Here is an 18,967-nt window from a genome sequence, read left to right as displayed (position 1 = left end):
AGGTAACTGGTATTAGGAAAAGTTAATTTCAGCAGGGTAGGTAGAGGTGTTAGGAGTAGAGCAAGCTGGTTGCCCCACCCAGGAGATGTATGCCTATCATATGAATGATATGAAGATCACTCTGATTCTAAACTGATTTTCTGGCCCCTTTCATACATATTCTTCCTAACTCACTTTCCCATTTATCAGATAGAATCTAGCTATGGCCATTTTCTTCCCCCTCTTCTTTCTTCCTGTTCTTTTATTCTTAAGTATACAGGGATCATGCAGGTGTTGTTCATCATTCTGTATTCAAATACTAACACATGGACTTGAATGGCATCCTTATAAATGCTTGTTGAATAAATTAATAACCATCTGTGCTGGAAAAGTAAACCCATTAAATATAGCAATCTAACACAGAATAAGAAGATCAGTGTGATTCCTGAATATACAGAGTGCATACTATGATCAAATGCAAATGGCTTTCTATTTTATTAACTCTTAAAGTATTTCTACTACAATTACTGTCCCCAGTTCTCCCTAAGAGGACAGAAGACTTAGGGCCTAACTGACCCGTGTCCTTTCAACACTTATTAGCTGTGTACCCCTGAGCCAGTGAATTCACATTCCTTATACCTTCAGGTTTTCTCATTATAAAATGTGACTAAGAATATCTCGTCTATCTGAAGACAGCACATTGAATGAGAAAATCTATCAATCCAACCTATGATAGTTGAAAATGTGAATATAATTTTTTAAAAACTGTGTGGAAAAATGCACGTGGAGGTTTTTGCTCTTTGCTTATCAATTAAAACTAATAAGGTACTGAAACTAATTGCACATGAGATTCCAAAACCCCCCTAAATTAAAAACAATACATAGGGACACCTGGCTCAGTCAGTTAAGTGTCTGCCTTCAGCTCAGGTCATGATCCCAGGGTCCTGGAATTGAGTCTTACTTCAGGCTCCCTGCTCAGCAGGGAGATTGCTTCCCCCTCTCCCTGTAACCCTCCCCAGCTTTGTGCTCTCTCTCATGCACTCTCTCAAATAAATCTTTAAAAAATAAAATAAAAATAATACATATATATATAAATATAATTTACTAATAGAATTCATGGCACCTATTTAATAATGCTGATTAATATCATCATTTACAGGTAGGTAATTCATGGAATTTCTAAACACAAATTAAAATAAAAAGCTTTGTTATACATGATCATATCCCTAGATGTTTAATGATATAATTTGAAGGATTAAAAGAAAATTGTTACTAATAGCAGCTTACTTACAGTAACTGTAGAATACTTTTTATTGGTTAGCTCTTTTTTTTAAATCTTGAACTGCAAATTTACCCCATATTGTTCTTTTATTCATTCATTAAAATTGTACTGTGTTTGGTACTGTCCTAGGAACTGCAGATATAGCAATCAGTAAGACACAATCCTTCTCCTCAAAGAGATCAATTTTTACTGGGAGAAACAAATAAGCAGACAATTAAAATATTATATTGCAAGTGCTGCAGCAGGAGTGAGCTCAGGCTCTCCCAATCCAGCCCCTAGTAGGGGAGTCAATCAGGGAAGCCTTCCTAGAGGAGGTGGTATCATTGTTGCACCTCTGCTGCCTTCCCAAGAGTAGGTTGAAATCCAAATTATTTAAATATGTAATATCTAAATGAGAGATATAGTAAAAATTTATTGTTTGATTACTTTGAGTTTTGTACTTCATGGAACTAAAAGACACATTCCTGAGACTAGAGGTAGAAAGGAAAAGAAAAAACCTGAGACAAAGATGCACTTTTCATAAACCTAGTAAGTAAGGAAATAAGAATTGATAGAAATTAGATGTTCCTTAGGAGAATTCCCTAATAGTAAGAAAGTAAGAATTAAGAGGTTGAATGCAATCTGATGACAATGCGTAGGGCTTTTCTTAGAGCACGATGTAGTTAGGATTTTTTGTTTTTGGTTTTGGTTTTTTAAGTAACAAACAGGACATGCCTTTTGATTTGTGTGCTTTAGATTGTTTATAGAACTGAACAGTGCTCTCAGGGCAAGTTGCCGTTGCACTACTTCTTTATTTTTTTAATTTTTAAATAAGATTTATTTATTTGAGAGACAGCACAAACATGAGTGGGGAGAGGGGCAGAGGAAGAAAGAGATACTCTTAAGCAAGCTCCATGCCCAGTGCAGAGCCCAACCCGGGGCTCAATCTCACAATCCTGAGATCATTAACTGTGCTGAAACCAAGCATCAGCGGCTCAATCCACTGCACTGCCCAGATGCCCCTGCACCACTTCTTTAGATGTGTAAATAGTCTGGCAAACCAACTGTCCATTCTGTTGGCCAAAATGTGTTGCTATGTCCTAATGGTTACTTTACTATCTATTCTTAATTACACTCCTTCAATGTGTTCTCAACACATACTAGAGTATGGCTAATGAATTATATAAATATTCATTTGCTATATATGCTCATTTCATAGTTATTAGTTACATTTTTCATTGTTCCTCTATTCTTATGTTTTTAGGGCACATATCAACTGCATGTTCCTCTACCAAATTTTTATAAATGATTTTACAACTACCTCATGTATCAACCCCAAAGGATGTTAGTAAATGACTTGGCTTACTGCAAATCCTGGAGGAGATGTATCTCTATCTGCCATTTTAGGGGACTGATGAGGCTACACATTATAGAATTCTACCTCTCAAATTCTTTTGACTCATTTGACTGGATTCTTTTGTTGGAAGATACTGTACCTTCTCAAGTTTTAATTGTGCTAAAACTCTACCCATTTGAATTGACTTGTTAATTAAAGGTGGAAAAATGACTTGCTGAATCATGGCACATTTCTTTTGATATTCCCATTCTGGCTTTCTTCCTATTTTCATTATTATTTCAAATATGCATTTAATTTTTGTTTGCATGGTAATTTCAGCCAACTTACCTTCATTTAGGTCACTTTGTACAAGAAAATGAATTATCTCATTGTTTCATCCATTTGATTGATTTTTGCTATTGCATATATACTTTTGAGTTGTCCCAGATCTTTTCTGAGCTTATCTTTTCTGAACTTCTTTTATCACAGAATCAACTAACATCTTTTTATATGCCCACTTTGTTGCTCTTAATGATTTATTGTCTCACTGCTTATTATTTAATTAGGGAAATTAAAAATAGGAATCCAGATGAAAAGATCACTTTAGTTTAATCTCTCAACTTCTTCCTGTCCTTTCTGCCTTTACACAGTGTATGTACTTCCTAGAGTATCACTTCAACATGCAAAAAAGAATGTTCATTTAATCACCCATGTATATATGTATTCATTTATCTTGTAACTATCATTAGCATATGACTTCACAAATGGCTACAAATGAATGGATATGTCCATTAGTTTCTTAATGCTATAAAAATTCCTATTTCCACCAAGTCAATTCTCTTTTGCTTTAACTCCCTATCATCTAAAAAGGAGGAAGAGAGAGAGAAAATACATATCCAACATTGCATTTAAGAAGGGTTTTTTGCTAAGGTAGACTGAAGTGTCAGATAATGACAGGTAATATTCTTTCTGGAAGAGGTTTTGAGCCAAAGTTATATAAAAATATTCTATGTTTAGAGATTTGGAGAGAGTGGTGTACTCTGAGACAGCATGAAAGTTTTGTGTCCTTTCCCCATACCTTGCCCTATGTACCTCTTCCATCTGGTTGTCCTTGAGTTATACCCTTTTATAAGAATAAATCTAGTTTTTATTTTTTTTAAATCTAGTTTTAAAAAAATCTATGTTTTAAATCACCATCCATTATCATAGACCTTACACAAAAACCTTCTCATGGAAGATTAATAAATGTTTCTGAAGTCATTTTTAAATGCAGCCAAATTATATCAGCTCTATAGCATGAAAGTCAACACACTGATAATTTTCTTTAATTTAAATTTTGCTCAAAAGACATCTTGAATTAGAAGAAGACATTTGGAAAAAAACAAACAAAAAACTAAGTGTGCTTGTATCCTGTTTGACTTGGTAGGGAAAAGATCTAATTTATATCAAGAAATAAAAATTGCATAATAATAAAATAATCAATAATGTTTACAGTGAGAGCAGGTAGTATTATCTCCAAAAATTAATTTTCAAGTTGTGATTATAAAATAATCTTATAATTAAATAGCTGCAGCTAAGTGAAATTTAAAGGCATATATCTTCAACATAATTCAATTAGTTCCTATGTCTTCTGTCACACTTCTTGATTTTCAAGTTATTAATTTAAGATAAAAATATTTTCAGACATTGCCCATAACCTGATCACTCATTCTTTCTAAAATAATGATTAAATGGAACCAGAAAAAAAAATCTCCTCAAAAATATCCATTTGTGTGGTACTTTAGGTTTTGAAAGATCATTGATGTTTTAGGATATTTCCCTAAATTACCATTTATTTTTAACTGGTTGAATCTTATCTGGAGGGGATGATTATTTTCCTATTTGTTGGTAATCAATAGCAGGTTATATGCATAAAGCCCATAAAAATTAGAATATGAGCAAAACGTTTTCACTTTACAAATAGTTCATGCAACTTCAGCAATGCACCCCCAAAATGAATTTTTATAATCTACATGTAATATGGATAACATTTAGTAATATTAAGAAGTAATCAATTTTAATGGACAGGAAAAAAACTGTTTTTTTTTAAAGATTTTATTTATTCATGAGAGACAGGAAGAGAGAGAGAGAGAGAGAGAAAGAGGCAGAAAGACACAGGCAGAGGGAGAAGCAGGCTCCATGCAGGGAGTCCCGATGTGGGACTCCATCCCGGGTCTCCAGGATCAGGCCCTGGGCTGAAGGCAGCACTAAACTGCTGAGCCACCCGGGCTGCCCAAAAAACTGTTTTAATGCAATAAATCAACTTTGTTTAGAATATAGTTTGTCTAGAGCAGGTATGAATATGTTTCCATACATCATGACCCATCTAATCAAATTCTTCAGGGAAGTTATTTTATTTCATTTTCATATTTTAGAGTTCGTCGTTTCCATGATAGAAACAAATTATTGGTAACTATAGTTTAAGAACTCAAAAACAATCCACTAATTTGTTCTTTTTCTTTAGGTACCTTCTGTAAAACTATTGACCCTTTCCAATTAATTGATGGTTTGGGAGGCAGTCAATCATGCCATGAAGATCTAATCCATCTAGAGTAAATACCAAGGTCCCCTAGCTTGAAACCTCTTGATTACCGGCTAGGCCCTTGATTTATTCATCTTTGAATTCCCAATTTTTCGATTAGTATATAATAGTTTTTCATTAAATATTTACTGAATGAACTAATTAGTTCCTTTCAGCAGGCATTTATAAGGGCACTTGTTACTGTCTTCTGTCTCTGAACTCCTACTACACTTCTTGTTTGTACTATTTGATTACGATTTTAGTACATACCTTATTTTATGATTATTTCACAAAATAGTTTAGAACTTTGTTTTATTCATATATAGCTTATCAACATAATTAAATTACATGTTCCTTGCAGGCAGGAATCGGTCACTCATTTCATTTGTACCTTTCAGAAAGTCAGCATATATAAACACACAATAGATATTTTATTGGTTAGTTTAAACAATATGATTGAATATTAAAAAAAAAAAACAACAACAACATGACAGGGGTGCCTGGGTGGCTCAGTCAATTAAGCCTCCAACTCTTGATTTCCAGTGATCTCAGGATCATGAAATTGAGCCGTACTTTGGGCTCTGTGCTGAGTGTGGAGCCTGCTTAAGATTCTGTATCTCTGCTTCTCCTTCTGTCCCTTCCCCCAATGCATGAGCACGCATGCACGTACAAGTGCTTTCTCTCTCTTTTTCTTCTCTCTCTCTCTCTCTCTCTCAAAAAAAAAAAAATGCTACCACATTGCTTTATAACATTCAACAAACCATTCCAAAAGGGAACATATGTTTCAAGAGAAATAATCATTTATATGTATTATGAAGTAAAATTTATTTTCACTCTAGAATGTCAGTTAGGAATGCTGAAAATAAAACTTGCATGAAAAAAATTGAATGAAATAATTTAACAGAACAAATCAGTACTGAGGGAAGTCTTCCACGACTCAGTTTGTAGAATATATTTGTTTCTTAAATTTTGGGTTAGGTTTTCATTTGAAATTGACTTATGAATCTTATCTATTTCCTAACTTGTTAATTTGTGGATATAGCTTGCTCTTCTGCACCTGATTCTTTTCTGACTAATACTAAGACTAGAAGGCATAACGTGTGCTCTTCGTCATCTTATTCTTATGGTCTAATGTTTCCTTTATTTGGTTATCAAAGAGGTTTCAATAATGTGAAAATAAGACATTCAGTATACAGTTTTTCTATGCATATTTCAATTACACAATGCCAAGATTAAGAGATTCAAAAAATAGGTTTATATAGTTAAACCCAGCAGGTTTAGAAAGTATGGCTTCATGGCATCTAAAATCTCCTAGGATACCCAGCATGAGACTAAAAACAACAACAGAAAATTTTTACTTAATCTTTTCATTCTTTTCAAATCAGTAGTTGACACTTTTCAAGAAATCTAATTATAAATAACTATTTCTCACACATCCATCTACATTATGCCCTCATTGTGCATTCAGTACATTACTACTGTAATGTCCAACTGTGGTTTTGTTCTGGACTTTTAAACTCCCCATGCAAACACACACATCAATCCAGTCTTATATTTCCTAGGTCTCTTTCTTTTAAAGTTTAATTTGCAAATTAATCCATAATGCTTTATTAGTCAGCTCGTTAGCCCTTTCAGATACAATCTTATTGCAAACTAGTTAACCAGTTGAAAATGCTTAAACATATGCAATGAATTTGTATGCATTGTCCAGTCAACACATGGTTTCATTCTATGTTAATTTCCCTTTATTGGCAATTGTCTTCCTCTTTGAGGCTAAAACAAATGCTGAAGCACAATAGTGGCAAAGTTTTTCAATATTTCCTGGGAATCCAAGATGAAGAAACTGCCTTTTTGAAATAATAAGGCATCAATACCTCACTTAATACTTTTTTAAAAAAAGATTTTATTTACCTGAGAGAGAGAGAGCCACACAAATGGGTAGAGAGGCAGAGGGAGAGGGAAAAGCAGACTCCCTACTGAGCAGGGAGACTGACATGGGGGCTCAATTCCAGGACCCTGAGATCATGACCTGAGCGGAAGGCAGACGTTTACCCGCTGAGGCAACCAGGTGCTCCTTAATACTTCTTTTCATATTTATCACACTCGTGATGGAGAATGTTGGCAAGGGCGTAAGTTATTGAATATTTTAAAAATTTTGTTTATGTAGGTATCATTATTTTAAAATTACATTTTCTAGGATCAGCAGATTGAGCATCTGCCTTTGGCTCAGGGCGTGATCCCAGGGTCCGGGGATTGAGTCCCACACCTAGCTCATTGCATGGAGCCTGCTTCTCCCTCTGCCTGTGTCTCTGCTTTCTCTCTGTGTCTCACGAATAAATAAAATCTAATAAATTAAATAAATAAATAAATAAAATTACATTTTCCTTTCACTAGCAGAAACAATAAAATTCAGCAAGCCCTAAACTGCACTCAATGTGCTTCCATATGCAAATACTTTTACAGCCTAGGATCAATTTGAGGTGATATCTATCAATCTATCTGTGCATTTATCTACCTGTTAGTATACACACCAAGGTGTAGATCGTATATATAAAAAAGGAAATTTTTCCCTTGATTTATGACTTGGAATAAAACCAGGACCTAAGATGAATAAATTATTTAAAAATAACTTTATAAATCTTTGCACACAAAATATATTCCAGCTTTTTTAAAAGATTTTATTTATTTATTAGAAACACAGAGAGAGAGAGAGAGGCAGAGACACAGGCGGGGGGGGGGGGTCCATGCAGGGAACCCGATCCTGGGTTTCCAGGATCACACGGCGCTAAACCGCCAAGCCACCCAGACTGCCCTCCCAGGGGTTTTATAATACAATGAAACATACTTTTTTTTCTAAATGACTATACAGATAATGCAGAAAACATTATGCATTAAAAGGACCAATAACTTGAACTTATGATGATGATAACTCACATAGTCTAAAAAATAATGCTAATCTTGCAAGAAGGAGATCACACCTTTTTTTTCTTTAATTGTCAATGAAGCAAACTATCTCTTCTGTGTTGGGAATAAGTAAAGAAACACAGAAAATAAAGGAGAAAATCATACTAAAATAAAATAGTATTGCTTTTGAGTAAAGTATTTGCATAAGTAATAAGCAAATCATGATGCCTAATGTAAATGTCCCAAGTTTAATAAGAGTGGCTAATAACATAAAAGAGTATTCAATTCTCTATAACAAAGAAATAGGTGTATGACTTAATTCTTGTAATATGTGCTGATCGTAGGCTTGCTCAATTAAGTTTATTCCATAGACCTTAGCTTAGTTCTTTAAGTGCTCTAGGTCCTATCTTCCTAATTAGATCCTAAGGTCTCCTATATTATCAACTGTCCCTTTTTATGCTTTTTGGCTTTTATCATTTCTAAACCTAGGACTACACTGGATTCTTTTTTTTTTAAGGCTTTTTAAATTTATTCCTGAGAGACACAGAGAGAGGCAAAGACATAGGCGGAGGGAGAAGCAGGCTCCCCCACCAAGTGGGAAGCCTGATACAGAAATCGATCCTAGGACCCCGGAATCATGACCTGAACCAAAGGCAGACACTCAACCACTGAGCCTCCCAGGTGCCCTTGCACTAGATCTCTTAATTAGTAGTCAATAATTGTCCATAGAACCTAATGAAATATTTAGTGCATTTGTTCCAACAATATGGATAGTACTTTCATTGAGGAGAGAAGATAATAAACAGGATGTTATGATAGTTAATATACATTGACCTAGATTTTTAAATGCAATGAAAGAAAATAAAATCTTAAAACTTACATATTAAAAAAAGGTACATAGGATATTGTCTTAGTCTGTTCAGGCTGCTATAACAAAATACCATAGACTAGGTGGCTCATACAACACAAATTTATTTTTAATTAACTTTTTAACTTAAATTCCAATATAGTTAACATACAGTGTTATATTACTTTCAGGTGTACAATATGGTGATTCAAGAATTGTACACATTACTCAGTGCTGGTCATGACTAGTGTACTCTTTAATCTCCATCACCTATCCCCCTGTGCCCCTTCCCTCTGATAACCATTAGTTCTCTATAGTTAAGAGTCTGTTTTTCTGACTGTCTCTTTTTTTCCCTTTGCTCATTTGTTTCTTAAATTGCACATATGAATAAAATCATATGGTATTTGTCCTTCTCTGATTTATTTTGTTTAGCATTATACCCTCTAGCTCCATACATGTTGTTGCAAATGGCAAGATTTCATTTTTATGGCTGAATAATATTCCCTTGTATATAAAATTGTGATATATATCAATATATACTATGTATATATATATCACATATATAACCCCTTTTTTATCCATTTATATATCAATAAACACTTGGGCTACTTCTACAATTTGGCTATTGTAAATAATGCTGCAATAAACATACAGGTGCATGTATCCCTTTGAATTAGTGTTTTCAGATTTTTTGGGTAAATAGTAGTGGTATTACTGGATCATAGAGTAGTGCTACTTTTAATTTTTTGAGGAATGTCCATAATGTTTTCCACAATGGCTGCTACCAGTTGGCATTCCCACCAACAGTGCACTAGGATTCCTTTTTCTCACATCTTTACCAACACTTGTTGTTTCTCACAAAAAAAATATTTCTCAGTTCTGAAGGCTGGAAATCTGAGATCATGGTTTAGTGAGGGCCATCTCTTGGGTTGCAGACTTCTCATTGTATTCTCACTTGGAGAAAGGGACTAGGGAGCTCTCTGGAGCTTCTTTTATAAGAGAACTAATCCTATTCATGAGAGCTCCAATCTCATGACCTAATCTCTTCTCAAGGGATACTACTAATATCATTACAATGGCGCTTAGGATTCAACATATGAATGAGGGGGCACATTCAGACCAGAGTAGATATGTAGTCACGTTCTTTAAGAAGATTTGAGTGAAAATATGGCGAGAAGAGAATAACTGACATTTATGCTTACAAAACTCCCAGACAATTCAACAAAAAGGAACACAGATTTTTAAAAAGTAATTTCCATCTTCCTATATAAAGGTTTTGTTTGTTTGGTTTGGTTTTAGTTGATTGATTTTAAGTAACACTAAGATCTCTGAAACAGCAGGGTTATCTTCCAAATCTAACCACCACTGAGCCAGGGGAAAGTGTTTCTAACAATTCTGTGTTTCCCTTTTTTTATTATTTTTTAAGATTTTATTTATTCATTCATGAGAGACACAGAGAGAGAGAGGCAGAGACACAGGCAGAGGGAGAAACAGGCTCCATGCAAGGAGCCCTATGTGGGACTTGATCCTGGGACTCCAGGATCACTCCCCGGGCCGAAGGCAGGCGCTATACTGCTAAGCCACCCAGGGATCCCCTGTGTTTCCCCTTAATTATTTATTTACTAGCTTGGTTTTTCTCCAGAAGATAAGCAGGAAGAACAACAAATCAACCTACCTCAGATGTATTTTTATCAAATGAGTCAAAAAGGTAGGTTGGATTTTTTTCTCAGCAGGTAGGACTCTCTAGAAAGAGGTATCATATGAGATCAGGATGGGGCAAGACAGGTAATCTATTAAGACCCAAATACAAACCAATAGAAAAATCTCTGCTTAGGCATGTTATGAGGATTGACAGAAGTGAAACTCCAGGGGCATAGGAAGTTTATTTCAGAAGACCAGTCCTTTGCAGCAGGTAGAAATCACAACAATTAGGCAAATCATCATATCAGTGAAGACTAGAGATCTCTAATCTCATGTGACATACACCTATATGAATTTTGAGGGATTCGGCAATAAAGTTTTTACTCTCCAGCCACAACCACTGTCGCTGCCACTGGCTGTGAAAATCACCTCACTTTACCCAAGTGTTTCAAGCTATTTTGTAGTTCAAGTTGGAGTTTTCTACAAGGCTGAAAAGTGTTCTGTTTTCTACTAGTGACTTTCTTGTATTCTTTGGTTAATTTTTAAGGCAGCTTTATTAATTTAAATTTAAATACAATTTAAATATTTATAAACTGTATTCTTTATCTCTCTTATATAACGCTTGTCTCTATTCCATCCCTATTATTGACAATCTAATTATTTTTTTGGACTAAAAGCTGTTCATAAAGAGATGTGTTCATTTGCTGTTGACAAGAGATTCATGGTGAGGTAGAAAAAGTAACATGTTCAATTAGCAATGAAATATAGTAAGGCAGGAGAAACATATAGAAACCAGAAGATACACTAATCTAGTGGTTAAGCAGCAAATTGAAAATACAAATTACAAATGTGAGTTTTGAACTTAATTCTGCTCTGAGCATGCTTGTTTTGTTTAGCTGTCTCTGCATAAAATAGAGTAGGTAATGCTAACCAAGCTTCAGAGGTACATTTGAGGAATGTTGCAAAAAATAATAAAATATAATAGTCAAGAGAAAATTTCCTAGAGAAATTGAAATGAAAGTCAATTTGAGTGTCTAAGACATAGGGCAGCCTGGGTGGCTCAGCAGTTTAGCACCGCCTTTGGCCCAGGGCGTGATCCTGAAGACCTGGGATCAAGTCCCACGATGGGCTCCCTGCATGGAGCCTGCTTCTCCCTCTGCCTGTGTCTCTGCCTCTCTCTCTCTCTGTTTCTCATGAATAAATAAATAAAAACTTAAAAAAAAAAAGAGTATCTAAGACATAGTTCAAGTTCATTCAGAGAACAACCTTTCTAACAATTAGAAAATCTTATTTCTCCTTATGATTATTTAATTTTGCATATTATTGTTGCCAACGTGCTATATCAGATATGATGAGTAGAGATTTTTAATTCTAAGCAAAAAGTACATTTCAGGATTGTAATGACATTGAGAAGATTCAAGTCATGAGCTTTATGGCATGCCTAGCCAGCTCAGTCAGTAGAAAACATGACTCCTGACCTCAAGGTCATGATTTCAACCCAATGTTGGGCATAGAGCTTACTTTAAAAAAATAAATAAATAAAATAAAAACAAAAAACTAATGGACTTGATTTTTAATTTACAATTACATTAGAGCTTTCTTTCCTAACTCATACACATAACTAAGCATTATTTTCTCTTAAGTGTAATCTATTGTACAAATTAAAAAAATGTTTAGAAAAGACTTTGAGATCTTAAGTTTAATAAATAGCAATATTGGATACTAAAATGTAATAAGGAAGTAATATATGACAGATCTTTGTTTTAAAAGCATACTTTATATTTCAGAAAATGTACTATAACTAAGTCAGCTTCCCTATACTTTTCCTGAATAGTCTTTACTTTTTTTTTTAACTTATAATGTTCCTTAGCAACTATAGTGGTGATATAGATAATAAAGCTACCTCACAATAGCTTTGCATTGCATTCATTTTCTGCTAGGCTGTATAGCACTCTGTGGCCTATGGATTATCAGAATTACTTAATATTTTTTTTAAGACAAACTTTAGTAATTTAGAATTGACATGTACTGGTGACAATTAAGGGAAAAATAAAAGAAAAGTATAGGGCTTGGGAAATACTCTAAATTCCTTCAGAAACAATAACATGGTAAACCTGAAACTCCCATTTTTTTCCTTGAAAATAATTTTTTTTGCATCATGCAAGACTTCTTAGGAATCTCACTTATAAATGAAATGAAGGAGGCTACCAATTTGATCTTGAACAATGACTTCAAGAATTCTATAGTACACAATGATATTTATTATCCAAATAGGTTATAGCAAGCCCTTTGCTAAGTGCTTCAAGCATTACTTGCTGTCACTATATAATTATGAAAAGAATTTAATACTTTTAAAATTTTATAATTCATGAAATCATTGAGCTCTTCATCATGTGTTTGTTTCTTGAGTTTAAGTGATCTCTGGGCTCTACCAAATAAAGGAAAACATAATACATAAACACATTCTAGGAAGCGAAATATGTTCAAACCTATAAACAACAATTCGGAATACTAGATTATGGGTTAATTGAAAACAAAACTATCATTTATAGAATAAATTGATTTTTAACCAAAAAAGCCCTAGAGGACAATCATAAAATTTAATTATTTATACATGGCTTCTGTCTTTGTTTTCCTGAGATATTGAAAATAAGATTTAAGTAAATTTTGGGGCCCCTGGGTGGCTCAGTCGGTTGAGCATCTGCCTTAGGTTTGGGTCATGATCCCGGAGTCCTAAGTAGGATAGACCCCTGCATGATAGAGCCCTGCATCCGCTCTCTGCTCAGCAGGGAGTCTACTTTTCCTTCTGCCCCTCACCTTGCTCATGCTCTCTGTCTCTCACTCTCTTAAGGAAATAAATAAAATATTTTTTAAACAAAGGATTTAAGTAAATTTTGAAGAAGCAGATTTCTTTAGTTGCAGCTCATGTTTTTTTAGAAGTGGTTAGCAAACCCACTTGTAATCTAACATAAACAATTGAATTATTAAATTGATCTAAAAGGAGTATTTATACCAGGAGGGTAAGAACTGATTTTGGCTGTTGCTTAATCTAACACTTTAAGCTTACTCTTTCCTTCCAGTGACATATAAGATATATACTAGGAGATTTATATAGACTTGTATTTTGAGGGGTATAGACTAAATGAAAAAAGGACTAATTTGTGAAACTTTGGAAAGCTTATGAGAATGTTTGTTATTTATTGTATGTTGAGACTCTTGAGAGTGGAACTGGAGCCATGGAACTAGATGATAAATGAAATCACATGCAACATTAATTTCGAGGAAGTCAAGGAACTAAATTGGACCCAGTTAGTTTTTCTCAGTGTTGTGACCACAGATTGCACACAGTGCCATCTGCCAAATGTGTATTGCAAACCCAAGGCAGCTATAGAAGGAGAAGTCAGTATGTGTCCTGATTATGAGCCAGACACATGACCTTTACAGATAGTGACGTAGTTTTTGGCTATTTAAACATTTCTAGAAATCCACAGATTTTTTGATGCTTGCATTAAAATAATTTTAGAAAAATTTTATTTACTTTCTTCTTATGAATGGCAAAAATTGCTTTCCTTTAAGCATGGTAAAAAGGATCACCTATATCTACACATGACTTAGAAGATAAAGGACATACCAGAACTTCTATTTTATTGATATTGAAGAGCAATGTACACATATATCCAGAATATGAACATACCTTAGATTCACTAAGCACAGTAAATAACAGAAGGATTTTGATATAATAGACTCTCAAGGAAAAGCCCTATGATTTTTCTTTGACAGCACTTTTCCCTTGTAGAAGATACTGCCTTATGTTTCTAAGGTGAAACTGTTGATGGGTTTATCCTCCTAGGACAGATTCCTGATCTGTGCTCCTTGAAGATTAAAATAAATTCAACAAGACCTCTACACAATAGATTTGAAGGTATTTTGAGAACGAATCTTAAGAATACTTGATATTAATGACCAATCCTAATTCAAAATGATGTGTACTCTGATCTACTTTCAACTTCACCCACACATTAAAAATTTTTTTTTAGCTCTCAGAGATGCTGTGATTTGGAAAGCCATCCTGTAAAGGACCACAATTTTATAATTATTTAAACTGTGTACATTTATAGACAGATTTAAATTTAAGATAGGTGGGCACAGAATCTGAAAGGCATAGGTAGGAGTAAAAATAGGTTTTTAGTATGTGCCCCAATAAGTAAGTTCTGTTCCATTTATTTCCTTCTTGCAAATACTCTAAATCTGGTATCATTTTACTGTGCCCTTGCAATTTACATATAACCATCAAAACAGTAATGTAATCATAAAATGGATACCCAGAATGATTTTCTTTGCCTATAATATTTCATAAAGATGCTCTTACATAACCCTTCTGCATGGAGGATCTAAAACACAAAATGGAAGAAATCATTTAGCTACTTCAAGTAACATTACATACATTGGACCACAAATTAACTTCTACTTCAATGGAAATATACATATATATGATATAGTTTAGGCCATTTTTAAAACAAGTGATTTTTGAAGGGAAGTGGTATTGCTGATGTACCATGGAAAGATATTTTTTTTCAAATGACTTACAGATGTCAAAAGAAAGATACATATGTTATACAATACTACCTATATTTTCTATGCTTGTGTTAATTTTTGATATATAAAGGAAAATAGAACTAATTTGCCTTTTTCACTGTATTTTCTATCAACAGTTTCTTTTATAAAATACGTTTTAATAGGTAAGATGTTGTTGTAAAAACTGATAAAAATGTTAGCAATCATAGAGGGATTATCAATCTTACAAATTAAGCCAAGAGATATATTCACACATAAATAATTTGCTGGTAATAAATTAGAGTTTTCTCAGCATGTGAAACGTTAATTTGATGAGCAGTTTGGTACATTAGAGCTCTTTTATTGGAATAGAAAAAAAACTGCATAAAGCCTAATTCCCTGGTGATTCATGTAACAATACCCAAAACATTACTAAGCCTCCTTTGTCTATTAATTAGAATTTTGACCATCAGATGAATTGTGAATCACTTAATTGAGCATAATAATCATCACAGGTAAGAGAGTATGAACCAGACCATTGAATGAATTGTCTATTACCATCAAAAACACCAATTTCAACTCTTCCCATTCATTACTTGCCAAACAAAATTAGATTTTTTTCTCTTTAAAGTTTTTGTTGAAGAGAAAAAAAATGGTGACTTTATCATAACAATAGTGGTATTTCTCTACCATTCTACACTAAAAATTATAAATCAGTTGAGCCTCTGAGCTACACATTTTTCCATGTGGCTTTCATTACTTTCCTAGGTACTGGGAACCCTGTCCAACAGTACTTCGGAGAGACATTTAGTTAGAATTTACTTTTGAATACTTTTAGAATTTACTTTTGAATAGTACCGAAAAAGACATAGTAAGAACTTTTTGATGCATACATGCATTCCTATCTTTAAAGCCCTGAGTTGAAAAAATACTGCTATATAATAAAGTAGGAGTGTTTTGCACTGATAACATATCACTTTCATTGAACACTTCTTATGTGTTCAGCGTTATTATAAGAGTGTTACATACATTTTTCACTGTCTCCTACAACAAACAATGTCTGAAAAGTTTTGTTAATATTCCCATTGAGGGGTACCTGGGTGGCTCAATCGGTTAAGCATCTGCCTTTGGCTTGAGTCATGGTCCCAGGGTCCTGGGATTGAGCCTCAAGTCAAGCTCCCTGTTCAGTGGGGAACGTGCTTCTACTTCTCCTCCCTGCTCATTCTTTCTCTCACTATCTCTCTCTCTCTCAAATAAATAAATAGAATCTTAAAAAAAAGAAGTCCCCATTGAAAAGGTGAGGAAAGAATCACAGGTTAAATCACTAGCCCAAGATCACACAACATGTGCATGGCAAAGCTGAGACAACCTCTTTAGCAACTTACTTCATCAAATTTTTTATATTTATGCTCAGAAAATAATTATTTTTGTGTTTGTCTTTATTACCTATGTAAATATCATGCTGATCCTTGCCCCAAAAGCATGGGTACTTACCTATAATAAGCAGTTAGGCAGGTTTACAGTTTAAAAAAATTGATTTGAGGGCACTTGGGTGGCTCAGTGGTTGAGTGTCTGCCTTTGGCTCAGGTCATAATCCCGAGGTCCTGGGATGGAGTTCCACATTGGGCTCCCTGTAGGGAGCCTGCTTGTCCCTCTGTTTATGTCTCTGCCTCTCTGTGTCTCTCATGAATAAATAAAATCTTAAAAAAAGAATTGATTTTCTTCTGCTCAGCTCAGCATGCAGTTATACATCTTATGCTGTTTATTAATCTAATAGCGTGAGGTCACTGGGTATAATGACTATATATTGACCCAAACTGTAATTTATGCAATACATTGAACTTCTCATTGAATCTATTAATTTGTGGCAAATAGATGATTAAATAACCCCTGCAAGCAAACCAACAGACTGGTATTATGGGTAGGCCATGTGCTTGTTTTTTTGGCAGTTTGCATGAATAAAATGTATTTGGGAGCAAAATACTCTTTTCTTTCATAAAAGTAGTCTGTTTTTATCATTAACACATGAGTTTAACTGGAGAATAGACCTGAATAAAGAATGGACTTAAAATTCATTCCAATGTAAGGTTACTGGATATATTCAGTGGATCGTCTATTACTGATTTTATAAATATGGATGGTGACATGCCATGTAAACCATGGATGGGCCTCATCATCAGACATATGTCATTTATCTGATCTTGGGAAACAAAATTTTTGGTCAGTGATTTTAATTAGGATGAAACTAATATCTTTCCACTTTGTCAAACTGTTTCTGTAGAGCTCTTAACATACCATAGGGGAAATTAAACAGATTAACATTTACATTTTCAAATATGCCTATTGGTATACACAGGAGGAACATATCCTAGAATACTTATTTTACTAAGACTTATGGATGACTCTTAACAAATGAATGTTAGCAACCTCAGATAAATTTAAATAAAAATCTAAAATCTAAAATGACAAAAGCAGTTACATGTGAATATAGTTATATACTTTCTTTTCAGATCCCATATGCTTGATCTCCATATTACATAAAGTTATTTATTAATCTCAATAAGAAATGCTAAAATGAGCATTTTGCTATGTTACTTCTAGCTTGTGCTTTTTATTTTTTTATTTTTGTTTTTTTTTAGCTTGTACTTTTTAATCAATACACTAAAAACTCAGAAGATTTGGATTTGCAGCATTTAGACTGCTTAGGATTTGACATTTGCTTTAATTTTTAATTTGGTTATTTTTACATTTTGATCACGATTTACATTGCACAACAATATGCTGTTTATTGCTTTGTTAAGTTGATCTATGATGGCTTAAAACATATATAATATTCTTTAGTGTGTAAATCTTCTAAAATACCATAGAACTTTCAAAATATTTTTTGATTATTAGAATTATTATACTGTAGTCATTGACATAATTGATGTGGACCATATTTTTAAGAAGTTGACATACATAGTAATGGGCTCAGTCATTACTATTATTCACAGTTGGCAGTTCACTGGAAAGTAAAAATAAAATATTCAGATACAATTATAATGTCTTCTTTAAAAATATAGAGAGTTGTATTCACATGCAACATATTTGAGAATGAGTTTAATATGTACTTTTCATAGGAAATGAACAATGACATTTCCCAAACATTTGTCTTCTCCTTTGTAGATTACAGAAATGAAAAAGGTCACTAATGAATTACATAAGTATGTACCGAAAATGTCAGAATTCTGTTAGATATAAGCAAACAAGAAACAAGAAAAAATGAAACCATCAGGAACATTTACCTTTATGAGAGAGAAGTGTTACATCAGAAAAGCAGAGTAACTTGAACTACAAAATTCAAGTTTTCCTGAAATGTGGTTTAAAATAATATTTCACAGAGTGCCTGAGTAGCTCAGTTGGTTGAGTGCCTGACTCTTGATTTTGGCTCAGGTCACGATCTCAGGGTCATGAGATCAAGCCCCAAGTCAAGCTCCATGCTCAGCAGGAAATCTGTTTGAGATTCTCTCTCTTCTGAACCTCTCCCAATTTGCACATGCATGCTCACTCACTCTCTCTCTAAAATAAATAAGTTAGGGCAGTCCGGGTGGCTCAGCAGTTTAGCACTGCCTTCAGCCCAGGGCGTGACCCTGGAGACCCCGGATCGAGTCCCACATCGGGCTCCCTGCGTGGAGCCTGCTTCTCCCTCTGCCTCAGTCTCTGCCTCTCTCTCTCTGTCTCTCATGAATAAATAAATAAAATCTTTAAAAAATATAAAATAAATAAGTTAAATTAAATAATATTTCACACTACTTGAATAAAATCACATAAAATTTTAAATTCCATTTTATATCCCAGATTAAATAAATTCATATGCAAGCATTCACTTATGCAAATAGCTTTTTA

At 33.9% G+C, this 18,967-nt stretch overlaps 1 protein-coding gene across 1 annotated transcript in view; it reads left to right on the top strand.

Annotated features, from left to right (window-relative positions):
- Nucleotides 1-18,967, top strand: part of HTR2C (5-hydroxytryptamine receptor 2C) — a 302,228-nt gene that overhangs the window by 59,933 nt on the left and 223,328 nt on the right. The window lies entirely within an intron of this gene.

This window comes from Canis lupus, chromosome X, assembly GCF_048164855.1.
Source record: "Canis lupus baileyi chromosome X, mCanLup2.hap1, whole genome shotgun sequence".
NCBI classification, from domain to species: Eukaryota; Metazoa; Chordata; class Mammalia; order Carnivora; family Canidae; genus Canis; species Canis lupus.
Note: the sequence above shows the minus strand (reverse complement) of the source record. Positions and strands in the feature narration are given on the sequence as shown.